Source organism: Hyperolius riggenbachi, chromosome 7 (genome assembly GCF_040937935.1).
Source record: "Hyperolius riggenbachi isolate aHypRig1 chromosome 7, aHypRig1.pri, whole genome shotgun sequence".
NCBI classification, from domain to species: Eukaryota; Metazoa; Chordata; class Amphibia; order Anura; family Hyperoliidae; genus Hyperolius; species Hyperolius riggenbachi.
Genome location: NC_090652.1, coordinates 26,586,203 through 26,603,236, shown reverse-complemented (window position 1 = coordinate 26,603,236; position 17,034 = coordinate 26,586,203). Strand labels below are relative to the sequence as shown.

General features: G+C 44.6%; 1 protein-coding gene across 1 annotated transcript in view; it reads left to right on the top strand.

The window, feature by feature from the left end:
- Positions 1 to 11,456: 11,456 nt before the first annotated feature.
- Positions 11,457 to 17,034, top strand: part of LOC137525956 (uncharacterized) — a 70,471-nt gene continuing 64,893 nt past the window's right edge. The window contains exon 1 of the mRNA XM_068247165.1: positions 11,457 to 11,547. The gene's annotated coding sequence lies outside the window, so the exon portion shown is untranslated. The remainder of the gene's footprint in view (positions 11,548 to 17,034) is intronic.

The following is a 17,034-nucleotide window of genomic DNA, read 5'->3' as shown; positions in this document are numbered from 1 at the left end:
GCCGGAACCAAGCCTCATTGTGGTGTCAACCGGCACCAGGAAATGTTTAATTACTGTGGAGCGCAGAATCATACAAGATAAATAAACATAACATATATATATAATATAACATAGCTGATCCGCTAGAAAGCACCTGAATAAAAGATGCTGGGGGAATTTACATATACATACAGATTTTACATAGATATAAATATACATACACATTAAAAGCTCGTATAGGCTGGAGCAATGGGGAATAGATATAAAAAGACGACCATCACAGTTGAAGCCTGTTCAACTACTACCCTCTAGTGGTCACAAAATATAGTGCATGCAAATTTACTATGTACTACTGTGGCTAAACAATGCATATAAATCATAAATAGACATAGCCACAATATTCCTATCCATCTGGACATGTGTAGTAGCAATAATAAAATTAAAAAAGGGGGTCCATACCAAATACCCACAGGATGTTGGGCCCGTCTCCACTTGGGGTTATTATTTACATTTCTCTGCATGCTAATTCAGACAGGGAAACGCATCCTATTGAAACCAATAGGCTGACGTCCAATTTGCATGTGGGTAAAAAGACGAAAGCATGCCAATCCCTATGCCATGCATAATACAGCTAGAGGGGTTTGGATGTGTCTTGCATAGTGCCAAGGTGGAAACAAGCCCTAAGGCCTGGTTCACACCTGGATCCCAAAACAAATCACAAGACCAGCAATTGCAATTTTTTTTCCGGCGATTGCGATTACCATTCACGCATCACTATTGGCGCCAAAATACTTCCTGCAGAACATTTATGATTTATGCTAATCCCAAACTCTGCATTCAAAATGATCCTACAGGGATACATTTGTCACAGCGCTTTGCTGATTGCCGGCGACCAGGAAAGCACTGAAACGCTCCCCAAAAGCACCCGGTGTGAACTAGCCCTTATGCATACAGCTGTTTACCCTCAATTCGAATTGGCCGGATACACACATACACCACATGAAAATGTGTACAGTTACAGGGGCAAACCCAGGATTTTCAAGAGGGGGATTCCTGAAAGGCATCTCTCAGCCACGCACAATACAGTATAATAATATGGTTGGACATCATGCTGGGTACACATAATGCAATTTCCCGTCCAACTGACACGATCTGACAATTATTTCCTAAATGTACAATCTGCTTCTGATTGACAACGGGATATATCAGGAGCAGTTTGGATACAGATAATAATGAGGATATGGAAAGTGGAAAGGGGAAAGTGAAGCATTCACACAGCAGGGCACAGGGCTGTGCTCATACCTGACTCTGTTACGTTCCCCAGAGCTGCTCCATGCTCTGTACACATGCTGCTGCTCCATGCTCTGTACACACGCTGCTGCTCCATGCTCTGTATACACGCTGCTGCTCCATGCTCTGTACACATGCTGCTGCTCCATGCTCTGTACACATGCTGCTGCTCCATGCTCTGTACACACACTGCTGCTTCATCCAAAGTCAACTGTAGCATGGAAAGAAAGGGGGCAGTGCTGCGAGTTGCAGGATACCTGCAGATATTCAGGTGTCTCAACTTGTTCTTATCCACAGACACTGCACTGGCTCTGGTCTGAGGGGGGATTCTGGGCAGCTGTAATCCCCCCCTGTGTTCGCCTATGAGTTCTGTTCCAGTGTTGTCCTGTCCAGTACGTTCCTTCCATTTTGTATCGGTTCTCCATCAGTTATGTATTAGTTGTAAAGGACAGGAAGGGAACTGACAGAGCAGGACAGAAGACAGCCGCCTCTCCTCTTGCAATGCTGTGTGCTGCAAAGAACTTCCTATGAAAAAACAACAAAAAACAGATAGTAATGATAAATTAAATGTATGTTGTGAATGGCTGCTGTTCGTAATCAAATGGAACTGAAATGTGTGAATAGTTCCATTTCAAAACATTGTATACTTTTTTGTCTGCTTATCCAGCTCTGTACAATCCGGAAAATGGTACGTTTTTAAAAGCATGTGTGAACCGGCTCTTAGGGCCCATTCACACTTAAGGTGGCCACACACCATACCATTTTTTAAAAAATCTGTTCAATTTAAGAATTGCAATCAATTTTCTGACTGATTGTAACATTTCAAAAATCTGACCAATGTACCACACACCTATGTTCAGTTTTTCCCCAATTATGATAAAAAATGATTGGAAACTCTGAGAAAATTGCTAGGGTGTGTATATTAATTAATTGACAATCTAACACACACCATACAATCATTAGAAAGATTGAAGAAAAATATCTGGCATTCCGGATCGATAAAAATAGAAGAAAACGGGAAATCTGATTGGATTTTTCAGTCGAATGAAAAAAAAAGCTTTCGATTGTTTCGGGGGATCCGAGTTTTTATTGAATTGCTGTAAAATCGTATCATTTTATTGTATGGTGTGTGGCCACCTTTACCGCTAATCACTGAATCGCCAGCGATCACTAGTGCTTTTTAAAAGCGCTAGTGCAATGTAATCTATATGGCAGTGATCTCACTGCTGCGATCACCGGCGATTCGTGATTACATCCAGCATTTTTTAGCAATTTTTTGAGCGATTGCAATGTATTTCAATTGCAAATCCTGATCGCTCAAGAAATGCAAAAATGTCCAGTGAAAAATACGTGTTTATTGTGTAAAAATCACCGCCGCAAAACATTACCGCTAATCGCTAGCATTTTGCGATTGCATGTGTGAAGGGAGCGTAAACCCGGGTGACAGCTTCCTTAAACTACAGCCCTTTTTTCCCTACAGGTACACTTTAAAGTGGTCTGAATGCCAGCATTTCTACTTTGCTCTAAAAGATTCCTCACAGCTTGAAAGCTACTATCCCAGAATTTTTTTAAGCAGAACATCACTGAAATGGTTAAACAAAGCACTTTGTCCTGCTATTCAGTTTCAAATCTGCATCCAAACTGGAGATAACAGTAACTTTTTTTACATTCTAATGTTGTTACAACGTGTGTAAACACAGTGTAACAAGTTAAAGGAACTCTGTGCTTCAGACACACACACAGTTCAGAATAGCTCATTAGAAGATGTTAATATATAATAAAAAAAAGCAGTTTGAATGAAATGCAATGACAGCATTTAGGGCAAGATAAACTGCACTTTGGAAACTTGGAATTTGTGAACAGACAATATTACTTATGCACAAAAGCAAATATGATAACTGTATGAGCAATAAAAAGTAGGAAAACACATTTGTATTGAATGTCTTGTCAGAGTTTCAGACCACTTTAAAGGGACCCTGAGGTGAGAGGGATATGGAGGCTGCCATATTTATTTCCTTTTAACCAATACTAGTTGCCTGGCTGTCCTGCTGATCCTCTGCCTCCAATACTTTTAGCCAAAGACCCTGAACATGCATGCAGATTAGGTACGTTTTTTATATTTTTTTTTTAATATTTCATATTCAGGGTTTTGACTCAGACACTACATATGCCAGAAGATCAACTGGACTGCAAGGCAATTTATCACTCTCACCTTGGGTTCCCTTTAAAGTCAATGGTAAACGGTCCTGAAAAAAATGTCAGATACTCACCTAAGGAGAGGGAAGGTTCTGTGTCCTATAGAGCCTCCCCGCTCCTCTCCCGGTCCCCGTTCCAGCACTGGCTCCCCTGTAGCAGTATTCAACCAATTTGGTCAAATACTGCTCTCTGCCGCCAAAGGAGGCTTCAGAAGTCTTCGGGAGCTGGAGTGCTCCCACAGATGGGCCGTTCCATACTGCGCATGCGCAAGCGCCCCCTCTCTGGCGCGTGCGCGGTATGGAGCCGCCTGTCTTCAAGAGTACTCAAAGACTTCTGAAGTCCTCCACGGCGGGGGTTCCAATGTGGAAGCTACCATTGAAACGCGGGCACCAGGAGAGGAGAGGAAAGGCTCTATAGGATCCCAGAGCCTTCCGTCTCTTTAGGTAAATATTTGACTGTTTTTTAGGACAGATTCCCATTAACTTTAAGGGAAAGTGTCCACACCTTTAGGCTCCTTTTATACTTGCAACATTGTGTCGTGTGACGTCGCTCACAATATTGCCGCATCCCATCACAGAAGCAATGATCACAGTGACGGGTCCTTCACAGTAACACACTGCATGCAGTGTATCAGCAGTACAGTATGACGAGTGTGTTTACATAGTCAGTGCGGCGTACTTTCATTGTGCTGTATGCCTCACTGTATGGTTCCACTGCAGCAGCAACATGCAGTGCGACGCTTCGGGGCTGCTGCGGCGCAACTGTAGAATAATCACACTGCAACCAAATGCTGTAAGTGTGGAAGAGGTCTTTAATCATGTCGTCCTCAGCCTGCTCGGGACAATCAAAATGCTGCAAGTGTGGAAGGGGCCTTAAAGCAACCCTGGGAGGTTTACAAAGCAAGCAAATGGATCCTTACCTCGGGAGGGTCAATGTTAAGCCCCCACGTTTGGGGCCATGTCCTAATTGCATGAGATTCCTCCTCTCCTCAAGGAAAAATCTCACACCTGTACAGTGGCGTACCTAGGGAATTTGACACCCGGGGCTTATTATTTACAGACACCCCCCAAAAACAACTAATTTTTTGATGGGAGGTTTGACGGGTCGGGGCACTGGGTCGGAGGATTTTTGGGGAAAGAGAGTAACCAGCATGGCCGGCCTTTGACCTGAGCGACCGGAGCGGTCGCTCAGGGCGCTGGCTTTCAGAAGGGCACACGTGCATTCATCTACTCTAGACTGGCCCTGGCCGCATTTCTACCTGGCTGCGGGCTCCGAGTCCGTCTGTGGCTGCTGCTAGTGACTCTGCCTCTTCGCCCCCGGTCCCGCTAAGGGTGATGGGGGCAAAGACTCCAGGAGCCTGCTGCTGCCTCTTGCAGAGAGTGTGTGAGCCGTGTGTGCCAGTAGTGCCGCCCCTCGCTCACAGGCGATGTCTGATTGGATGGCTCAGCCTGCTTCAGTGGGGGATGCAGGCTGCTCAGGAGCTGCGCTGCCTCAAATCAGAGACTTGTCACTCCTGAGTCCTGGCAATCTTTTGTCCCCAGCTACACGGTGGACGAGTCAAGAAGAAAAGTAAGGTTCCCCAACTGCCTTCTGGTTGGGGAAGGGGGGGGCAGTCAGGGGTGCCTATATATACACTAAAGGGGATCTGCCTATATACACTATTTATCTGCCTAGCCTATATACACTAAAAGGGGGATCTGCCTATATACACTAAAGGATTGGGGGGAGGGGGTCTGCCTATATACATTTAAAGAGAATCTGTATTCACAAAATGATGTATAAACAAACATCCCTGCCTGTTTGAGATCATCTCCTAGCCTCCTCTGTAATATTTTTGCTGCTCTCCACTGCAATAAAGAGGGTAAAAAAACTGTTTTATAAACTGTTTTGTAAACAGAAAAGATGGCCACCAAAACAGTAAGTACATCAGCAGAGCAGTGAACTCAGTTAATACACAGTGAGTACACAGAGAATTCAGTGAGTTACACATTGAATTCCGTCTCCAGAGGTTATGTGCAAGTTTTGAAAGAGCTCAGTGTCAATGAAGCATGACAAGCTGTGTCTTTAGAGCCCGGAGTCGTGTCAGCCTGACAGACAGCTTCCTCCTCAGCCAGCTATTCTTTGTTCAGTTTATCAGTCTGTGTTTATCAGCCTCACAGATAGCAGACAAGCTGACAGTGAGAGCAGGGACACTGTCTGCGAGGAATAATCATCACAGGAGCACTGGAGGGGCTTGGAAGGAGTTAACTTGTTCACATTACTGAACAGTTGGCAGCCTTCCAGACACAGCCGACAAATCTGACAGGGGAAAGATAAGTTGATTTATTACAGAGATGGTGCAAGTAGAAAGTGCTGCAGTAAGCCAGAGCACAATGGAACAGCTTTAGGAACTTGTTGGATAGGAGAAATACTGCAAAAAAATTTGTTACAGAGTCTCTTTAAGGGGGGGGGGGGGGGGGAGATATCTGCCTTTATACACTAAAATGGGGATCTGATTATATACACTAAAGAGGGGGCTCTTAATAGTACTTTTTCACCAACTCTGAGGTACTTTTTCATTTGTAAAATGTTGAAAAGTTATTTTAAAGCGAAGATGAAAATTATCCTAGGAGATAACTCAGGAGAAAAGGTGAATTGCATATGTGTGTGTGTGTGCGTGCGTGCGTGTGTGCGTGCGTGCGTGCAAAGGATGAATGGGGGCACCAAAATCTGGTTTCGCTCAGGGCGCTGTGAAATCTAAGGCCGGCCCTGGTAACCAGAATCTGGACGTAGCTAACTGTTATAAAACTCTGTACTCTATTCAGTGCTGTAGAAGATGTCAGTGCCACTGGCTTCTGCAACAGCACACAGCCTTATTGATTAATTACTCTGATCAGGATAAATAATCAATAGTCTAGGGCATTCTGGTATTACAGTAGCCACCTCTCCCTGTTAATTTCCCAGCTGCAGCACAGTAATCATTCTCTCTACTCACCCTGCAGCTCTGCACATTCATTCACTGCAGGCTGTGTGTAGAGAGCGAGGAGACACATTGCCCATGGGACAGGAAGGGGGAGGGGTGCTACATCTAGTGCAGGAAGAAGTGCAATCCCATGCACTGCCTGTTGCTATTTTCCCGAATGTTGCTCAAACAATGAGAAAAGGTCCCAAGTGAAAGAACACAGTGACTGAGCACCACAGCGGCACCCCTAGCCATGGCTACACCCGGTGCTGTGAGCACCTGCAGCCTTATGGTAGGTACACCACTGCACCTGTATAAAGGGGCATACAGCGAGTGGCTGAATAAATTAATAATTTCTCTTTGTGATTAACTGCCAGAAACAAGAGACAGAACTATTGAAGTACATTTTACCTACACTTTAGGTGCGCTTTAACTTTGATTAATTGTTTGTAATAAATGTTTGTGGATAAATAGTCAATTTGAATGAATTTGAAATTGTACGTCCTTAGCTGGCTACCTAGCCACTGGGGAAAAAATATCTTTCATGAAAACATTGTTGAATTGTATAAATGAGTCTTATATGTTTTATGATGAATAAGATTGGGTATTGATTATTGAGAATTCTGAGTGGGTGGAGGAGAGGATGGGGATTGGGTTTTTGGGTGGAATGTTGGGTTTTGTATTTTCATGTAAAAATGTTAAAAGGAAGGAAAAGTGTGGCTCTTGTGGAAATTGTTTGTTAAAAAAAAAAACTGCTTTTTCTTTAATAAATTATATTAAAAAAAATTGTATAAATGAGGAAAAGAATATAATAAAATATTCAGAATTCTGAAAATGCTTGTCGGTAGTGTTTGATTTAGTTTTAAAATACTTTATTGACTGAAAGCGTACAGATTACAAGGAAATGCAATAAGCCACTTCCCTATAAGATACAGGGGTGGCCAACTTATGAAATCAACAAATAAAAAGTTTGTAAACATAGATAGTGCATATACCTAGAACAGTCCAGGCACGGCAGAGCAAACAAACTGAACAAGGCTATAAAACGTGAGTCTGCCAAAGGATCATAGGACCAAAGATGATGTCATTCAATGGGTGAAATAAGTTCAGGCCAAAAAGTCAAAGTAGAGGTCCAATCCTCCCCTTTTCTCAATCCATGGCTCCCAGATTTGTTCAAACTGGTACATTTTCTCTTGTATCAAGGCATTAAGCCTTTCGCAGATCAGAATGTGATCTATCCTATTTTCGAGAACTGACAAGAAAATGTCAATAAAAGGGTTGGTTTAGCCACTGGGTCACGATATACGTCTTTGCTGCTACCAATATAAATTGGAGCAACCTGTGCTGTTAATTCGTAATAGGCAGCGTGCCAGCAGCCAGCTTAAGATCTCCGATCAGCCGGCGACCAGTGAGAAGCGGGCGCTAGGACCTCGCGGACACCGCACTGATATTTGGAAGTGACATCACTTCCACATATGTAACGCAGTGTCCACGGGGGGTGAGCCCGCTTCTCACTGGTCGCCGGCTGATCGGAGGTTTGACGCTGGCTGCTGACACGCTGCCTTTACATGATAGGCAACGGGGACAGAGGGGGGCGCCAGTGAGTGGGGTCCCTGTCACCACCTAAAACTGGGGGACACCTGTAACTAAACATGGGGGGTCTATGTCACTGCCTAAAACTGGGGGGGGCACCTGTCACTAAACATGGTGGGTTCTGTCAACTCACTACCTAAACTGGGGGGCACCTGTCACTACCTAAACTGGGGGGAACCTGTGTTGGAGACGCTCACAGTGTAATCCCTACCATAGTCCTAGGACATGGACCTTCAATCCTTTGGTGCTAGAGACACTGGCCCATGTGCAATCCACTATTTCTCCTGAGTTTTTTTACTAGGTGATATTTTTAAACTTTTCAATAAAATGCCTTTTAAACCACCGGAAAGCAAGAAAATACTCAAATAATTATGACAGTACTTTTTCACCTACTTTTTGGTACTTTTTCAATTTCAAAGTGCTGAAAAGTTATTTTAAATAGAATATGAAAATTTATCTTGTAGGAGAAAACTCATGAGAAAAAGTGAATTGCAAATGGCCCGAGGATCGTTGGGCCTTTCGGGATTCTAGAAGGTGTAATCGCAGAGTTCCTTAATCTTTTGCTACTGTTCTTGCGGGAACTGCCATTCTCTTTGTAGTCGCTTAAAGGAGCTGGAGGAGTCCATTTGAAGGTCCTCATCATCTTCTAGCATTGTACGTTTCTTTAGTGCCAGAAAACCTTCGTGTAGAGACTGGACCTGGATGTTTTGCTGTCCCAATTTAAAGTGTAGCATAAACGGGAATCCCCACCTACTGGTATATTGTGTCGCTTTCCGCTGGATGATGCTGGTTAATGGTTTCAAGGTTCTCCGTCATGCTAATGTGATGGGAGAGATGTCAGGATAGATCTGTATCTAAGGGTGGCCACTAATGATCCAATCTTTTTCATCCAATCTTACCATTTCTATGTAATATAAGGTAACTGCCTGAAGTATCCATTCAGTATATTCACCCAATTTACCCTTATACTACATAGATTTGGTAAGATTGGATGAAAAAGATTGGATCATTAGTGGCCACCCTTATAATCACCTATGCCTTTAGAGCCAAGCTCTCTTGCTGCTCGCATAATGTCGAATTTGGCCTCAGAGTATTGCAGTTTGAGGAAAATATCCCCGGGGGACTCAGGGCCCAATGTATACAATCCAAGCGAAACACTTTGGGTGATCGGGAAGGAGACTTTTAAAGATAGACACAAGGTACCCCTTAAAGTCTGTAATTGACTCTGGGACCCCTTTGATTCTCAGATAATTTTTCTTGCATAGAGTTCACTATGTATGCAGGCGGCTCCAGGGCTGGATTTGTACTTTTTGCCACCCAAGGCCTGCTGTGGCTGGCTGCCCCATACACCGAACGGCCCCCCCTGCCTCGAGCAACCAAACCCTGATCACCCCAATCTGGATGTTCATCGTGAACTCCCAGCACAATAGCGCTATTTAAATTAATCAGTTAATGAAATGTTTTATAATAATTTCATGAGAGTGTGTGCCACTTCGAAATGGTGCTGCTGAGGCATCTGATTAGTGTATGGGGGTGTATACTAAATTTAGTTGGGTATGGGGGGCAGTCTTCAATGGATCTGAATGGCCATTGCACTGCCTGCTTCAGTTAGCTGTTAGTGATCAGGTCTGATGTGAACCAAGCCTAAAGCCTTGTACGGCCAATTGTTTTATGCACAGCTCTCTCTCACCCACCGCTTGGACATCATGTACAAGCCGCTCCATTGTCCCTCCACATAGCAACAGAGAATGTTGTCAATAGCAACTGATCCCGGCCCAGAGATGTCGCCCAAGGACCCAATCTCTGACAGTCAATATCCATTACAATGTAATAGGTGGTCATGAGACCTTGTGCAAGGAAAGCGAAAAGAATACTTAAGGTGGCTATATAGCTAGAGATGATGGGCAGATTCGACTAAGAGACAAATCTATCTCTAATCGAATCTAATGAGAGAGATCAGAGATCTGTCAGCTGCCCATACACTGCAGGCCGGTTCCCGATCAATTTCAGCATGAAATCTCCCGGGAATCAGCCTTGTGACGCCACATCCGACCACCTCTTTACCTGGTGATATCCCTCTAATGATAAATGTCCCTCCTGGTGCCCCGTACATGTAATACACTACCTTTCCACCGCCTCCGATAGTCTCCGCAGGCTCCGGTCGCACTCTGCTCATCATACACACACTCCATGTAGTTGCCTAATAAAGTGGCCGTGTGTATGACATCTGATGTCATGTGCGTGCCCCTTACTAGGAAACCACATGGAGCGCACGTGTATGGCGAGTGGAGTGCGCCTGGAGCCTGGGGAGACTAGCAGTGGCGACGGAAAGGTAATGTATTACATGTACGGGGCACCAGGAGGAACATTTATCATTGGGTGGACAACGCCGGGGGTTTCATTGCGTTATTGCAGCATGCGCAATCGACTATGCAACCAATTTCGGGACCGAAATTAGTCGCATTGTTGGTTGGGCATGCACTTGGCGCCACCGATTTTCATCTGATTCGATTATAATAATGGAATCGGATGCTCGATCAGCCGCCAAGTTGAATGATGTATGGCCACTTTTAGAGACTGGGTGAGAAGGACACTTAGCTGTAAGTTTAATGGCAAGTCAGGAACCCCCACACACAAACACACAATATAGAGCAGTAAGCCAGATGTGTAGTAACACATCTGTAACTCTGCAGAATTCTTACCAGGAACTGGCTAGGAGATGATTTGCTTCATTGCTTGCTTGTAAGTAAGTGATTTGAGAGTCTGGGATCCAAGTTTGTGATGCTTATCTCTCCCCTCTGATCTTTCCCCCTCCTGTCCGAGTTTAAACTTTTGTGTACACTTTGGATTCTTTTGGATATTTTATGATCAATTAGATGCAATTTTTAGACATAGAGCGAGTTTTACTACACTGCGACCAAAAATGTTACAATTTTATTATGTCTTCTCATGTTTTAAACTGCACCTTTATTTTAAGCTATTTCTATGGGTCATTATGTTTGTATATATTTCTGTTTGTTTTATAGTTATACTCCTGTTTGCCTGATGAAGCAGGACCACACCCGCAAAACGCGTTGCACTAAGTGGAGTTGAATAAAAAACATTTTTGTATTGATATATTGTGACTCAACTGAGTTTTATATTTTCGAGGGAGGTAAGTCCACCTGAACATCCCCCTCTTTTAGCCGTTTTTTTAAACGTTTTTATTCTACTCAGGCGCCTCTGTACACCAAGCCTTGCTGAAAAGCATTTTTATTATACTTTGAACGGGCCCTAAGTGTGAAGAGAAAGTCATTCCCTTTGCAGCTAAAACAAAAATCCATGCTGTCTGTAAACAAATCTGCACACAGACCAAACTGTTGGGTGATATTGTACGGAGAACAATTTATTTATAGGCCTGCTATATAAAGCAATCTCCGTATCATGTTTATCTCAAGTACAAACCAGTTGTTTACAGCCACCAGTTCATATAAAGTGGGCACAGCCAGTCCTTAGCCGAGAGAGACTGGTCTGACTCTTCTGGAGGATAATGTGGCTCCGTCACAAAGGTCAGGTAACCAGCACTGTTTTGTTTTGTTTTTTCACGTCTTTTCTAGCTAAATACTATTCATTTTTGCTTTCAGTGCAAGTGATCCAAGCATGCAAGATATTTATCCAGGAGAGATGAAATTAAATACTGTAAGGCCAAAGTCACTAACCATGTAAAGACTGATAGGAGAAAAAGGAATGTAACAGCTGTGTAGCTGAAATGTGAAAAATGAATGTTGAGACTTAAAGAGGCCCTGTAGTGACATATAGTAGAATGCAGTAAATTATTTAGGATACCCACTTTTACGGTCAGTTTGCTGGTTTCAGCATCAGAAACACTTCCTATATCTATATATTGGTATGTAGCCCCACCCTGATGTCACAGCCTAGATTGTTTAGCTCTCACATATATCATAAGCATAGGGAGCTTGAGATAATCAATTTAATCAATTTATTCAGTATCAAAAATTGTAAACATACACCAACTATCAGCAACAAGCATTAAAATCATTTAAAACTCTCCTAATATAGCCATATCAAATGCTGGAATCTAGCCAAAGAAGACTATATAGGTGCACCTATAACTAGATACCGACAGGGCCGTGCAGAGGGTCCTTAAGTGGGGGGTGCTCAAATTTAAAAAGGGGCCTCCCCCCCACCCTTTAATGCACAGTAGTACATACAAGTGGTGGGGGACCTTCCCCCCCAGCCCCCTTGCCCAGCAGTGGCATCTGACCTTCACCCCCCAGCTCTCAAACTGTTCCAAACCATACCCCTGAGCCCTTCCGCTTCACACACACGTTCAGTCACAGAAGCGCTGGCTGCATTTAATGGTGTGGAATCAGTCAGACCTGTCATGCACCTTCCCCCACCCTTCTTGTTTCTGGCCAGGGAGTACTGGTTGTCATGTGGGTGCTGAATGCAGATGTTGGGTGCCATGTGGGTTCTGGGTGTGGGTACAGGGTGTCATGTGGGTTCTGGCTATGGGTGGGTATCGAGTGTCATGCGGGTGTTGAATGCAAGTACTTAGTGCCATGTGAGATCTGGGTGCGTGTTCTGGATGTCATGTGGGTGCTGGGTGCAGGTACTCGGTGTGACATAGGTGCGAATGCTTGGTGCCATGCCTGTACTGGGTGCTGGCTATGGGTGGGCATTGCGTGTCACGTGGGTTTTAAATGCAGGTACTTTTGGAGGTGATGTACTGGTTAAGTGGGTGCTTGGTGCAGATAGTGGGTGCCATGTGGAGGCTGTATGCAGGTGTGAGTACAGGGTGCAATGTTAGGCCTGGGTCCAGGTACTTGGTGTCATGTGAGTACTGGGTGCCAACTATGGGAGAAAGGGGTGTGGGTGGATGTTGGAATTAGTAGAGATCAAAGGACGTCAGTGTGGGTGCTGCAGGAAGGGGACGTAATTGGGGGTGCTGGGGGAGGGAGAGGTCAGTTTAGGTGCTGAGTGAGGTCACTATGGATGCTGCTGGGGACAAGAAAGATGCCATGAGGGGAAGCAGAAGTCACTGTGGGTGCTGGGGGAGGCAGGATCACTGCAGTGCTAATGCTGGGGAGGGAGAGGTCAGTATGGGTCCTAGGTGAAGGGAGAGGTCACATAAGAGAGGAAGAGGTCACTGCTGTCAGGGAGACACCATCTTACCTGCTCCCACACAGCTGTGGGGATGGTTACACTAGGAATCCTGTATGGGACCTCTTTATTCCGAAGTGTCCCAGATGGGGGAGGAGCTGGGCAGGGCTTCCAATGTGTGGGGAGGAGCTTATCGCAACCGGGACGGGGATTATTTTTCACAGCCAAAGGGGCAAACGAGAGGGAGGCTGGCGATGAGTGGAGAAATGAACCCTTCTCGGTAGATGAGCCACATGTTAATAATGACACCCTAGATGTTATCAACCTCACAGACATTGCTCTGAGTGGTCCTCACTCAGTTGTCTCTGTTACAACAAGGACTATATTTTTGTCCGAAACAAGCTGGATGTGAATTTGAAGCCTACAAGGACATTCAATCGTTCTTGAGGACAGTTCTCCTGAAAAAAATAAACGCCAACACTCCCACAGACAATGATATTTGTGTAGAACCAATTCGATGTTGATGATGTTGATCTGAGCAGTCATTTCTATGAGGTCGACCACGGTGAGCTAGCCCCAACCTTGCACACAAAATTACGACCTAGGCCCAGCTTTATACCCAGGGTCGGACTGGGACACTAAGGGCCCACCGAGGAAGTTTCAGCCTGGGGCCCGCCCCGCCCTCCCCCCTCCCCTCCCCCCCCATCCCATTTTGGGCTCACATATACATGTACTCTAGAAATTTTGCATGATTTGATGGTAGGGAATAGATTCTAAACACTTCTGAGGACAGTGTCCAATAGGGATATGTCCACATGCGGCGCACGCAGCGCGCCGCAGCAAAAATTAATGGGTGTCGCCATGCACCACACAAAATAAGTAGCGGTTTTATTCACAGAGATTAGGTCCGACCAGATACATTTTAGATAAAATCATCAAGTAGTTACATGCCTCATGATAATTCATCAAGTAGTCAAATGGCAGCAGATTTTCCGACAAAATGCAATCAGATTGGCGGCAGATATCCCCACAAAATGCAAACAGATTGGCGGCAGATATCCCCACAAAATGCAATCAAATTGGCGGCAGATATCCTCACAGAATGCAAATAGATTGGCGGCAGATATCCCCACAAAATGCAATCAAATTGGCGGCAGATATCCCCACCGAATGCAAACAGATTGGCGGCAGATATCCCCACAAAATGCAATCAAATTGGCGGCAGATATCCCCACCGAATGCAAACAGATTGGCGGCAGATAACCCCACAAAATGCAATCAAATTGGCGGCAGATATCCCCACAGAATGCAAACAGATTGGCGGCAGGTAACCCCACAAAATACAATCAAATTGGCGGCAGATATCCCCACAAAATGCAATCAAATTAGCGGCTCTGCTTGCCGCTGGCTGGTCTCCGTCTCTCCTGCAAGGCTGCAATGCACTGACCAATCACGCTCTTGCAGTACTTCCTGTAAGAGCGTGATTGGTCAGTGCATTGCAGCCTTGCAGGAGAGATGGAGACCAGCCAGCGGCACGCAGAGCGATGGATCTCCTCTGAAGACTGATGTTTTCATGCCGGTAAAGCTATTCTCCGCTCGCTGCCGCTGGCTGACATTTTGGAGGGAGGGGGAGTGTGGAAGGGGGAGCGCGAAAGGGGGGCCCCTAGGTGAGGGAGGGGGGGAAGCTTCCCCCCTCCCCGCCGCTCTGTGTGCCCAATTTCCCCCCTTCCTGCGCTGTGCCGGCTCTGGGGCCCCCTGGGGCTCCCAGGAGGCGGGGCCCACCGATGGAATCATCGGCAGTTCGGCTGGTCAGTCCGAGGCTGTTTATACCTGCGCTTATACATCCATGTTTATGGATTTGGTGACTGAGGATTTAAAACTTATTAATTGGAAGGCGAAAGGGCCAGATAATTTGACTAACGCAGAGAGGGTGGTGCTGAAGGAGTTGCAGAATACAGTAATAAGAATATTGTAATAAAGATAAGTGATAAAGGTGGGAATTTTGTGATTATGAGGAAAGATTACTATGAGGGTGAGATTAGACGGTTTTTAAATGATAGATCTACCTATGAAAGGATACGCGTAAACCCCTTTAAAGATTTGGTAGATAAAATTAATGATAAAATTATATGGGGGTATTTGGATGGTATATTATTAGAAAGGGAGATGAAGTTCTTAAAGGTAGATGTTGATACTATTCCCACTTTCTATATTCTACCAAAAACTCCCCCACTCCTTCCCCAAGTGCTCTGTACTGTAGTGATGCTGGAAGAGTCTGCAGTGCCACATGGGTAACAACACATTCAAAACTGCACTAGAAACTGTATAACATTGCTTCTCAGTTTACCTGTGCAGAAAGCGGGGCCGGGGATTTGGGAGGGAAGGGGTGTTAGTTTCGCAGGGGGGCCCAGTGATTTCTAGTTACACCCCTGATTGGAGGCTTTGAGTTTCTATCTGGATAAGAAATATGGAGTACAACATGGGTATGTCTTGGATATGATGAGGTTGATATTGAATAATAACTTTTTTGGAGTTAAAGGAAAACTGTATATTCAGTAGAGATTATTTAAAATAAACACACGAGGTAACTTCAAATGAACATTACATAGTTACCTTGCCATCAGTTCCTCTCAGAAGCGCACCATTTTCTTCTGACAATGATCCCGTCCAGTTCTGACAAAATTTTGTCAGAACAGAAATATATTAGTTACTTTCAGTTATATATCAGTTGCTGTCAGTTATCGCTGAGAGGACAACTGATGTGCCAGGTAATGTCTATGTTTCCCTAGGGCTCAAGTGGGTGATATTATAGTTTTACAGTGTGCTGACCCGGAAGCTGTTATGGGGTAATGGCCATTTTCAAAATGGAGGACGGAGAATTCCCTTGATCACAGTGAACAATCAGGACGCAGGAGAGGAGAAAGACACTGAGGAGTAGACTACACAGGAGGCAAGTATGACTTGTGTCTGGTTATTTTGACTTTTAATTTTCAGTTCAGGTTTTCTTTAAGGATATACTTTCAAGGCACTGGCATCTCCTAGGGAGGGACCCAACCATAAGAAATTTGGTGGGTGAATATCTGCACATGGCAGCAAGAAGAGGTAGAAATTTATCAGATATTCTTGTAGGTAGTGAGCTTGGCTCAAAGAAAAAAACAGGAATTGTTAGGAGGAATGGTATAGGTATGTTTCGATGTTGTGATTGCCTATTGTGCCCCTATATACAAATCTCTAACTATAATTCGGCTTCTTTTACGATTAAAGATGATATAGATTGTGGTCCAGAAAAAGTTATTTATCAATTGAGATGTAGCTGCAATATGATCTATATAGGTAAAACTTATAGACCATTTAGGATACATATACAAGAACATGTAATTAACATAAAAGCAGGAAATGAAAATAGCCCGGTGGCTGTTCATTTTAGGGACACACATAATTCTGATCCAAAGTACTTAAAAGCAATGGATATTTATAAATTGAATATAAGCCCAAGACGAAGAGATTATGATTGGGAATTACTGAAAAAGGAACCTTTTTGGATCAATAAGTGCAACTCTATGCAGCCATACGGGCTAAATAGTGACATGAATCTCCTGTGAGAATTAAATGTTAACTGCATTCTCAAGAATGGGCACTAGATGTCGCCTTTTTTTTAGGTTTAAAGGAATGATCCAAGCAAAAAAAAAAAGTTCCACCTACTCATCATCCTCCAGCCTGGGGCAGCCGTCCTGTGCCCCCGCCGCAGCTCCTGCGTCTCCCGGTCCTCTTCGCCGAGGAAGCCGACCTCGCCAGGACGGGTTCCGGGTCGGCCTCTTCTGCACTCCACTGCGCGGGTCACGTGGTCCGGCCGACGTCATCTGGACGCTACTGCGCAGGTGCAGAACTACTGATGTCTTCTGCAGCACTTTACAGATTACTTAGTCATGTCA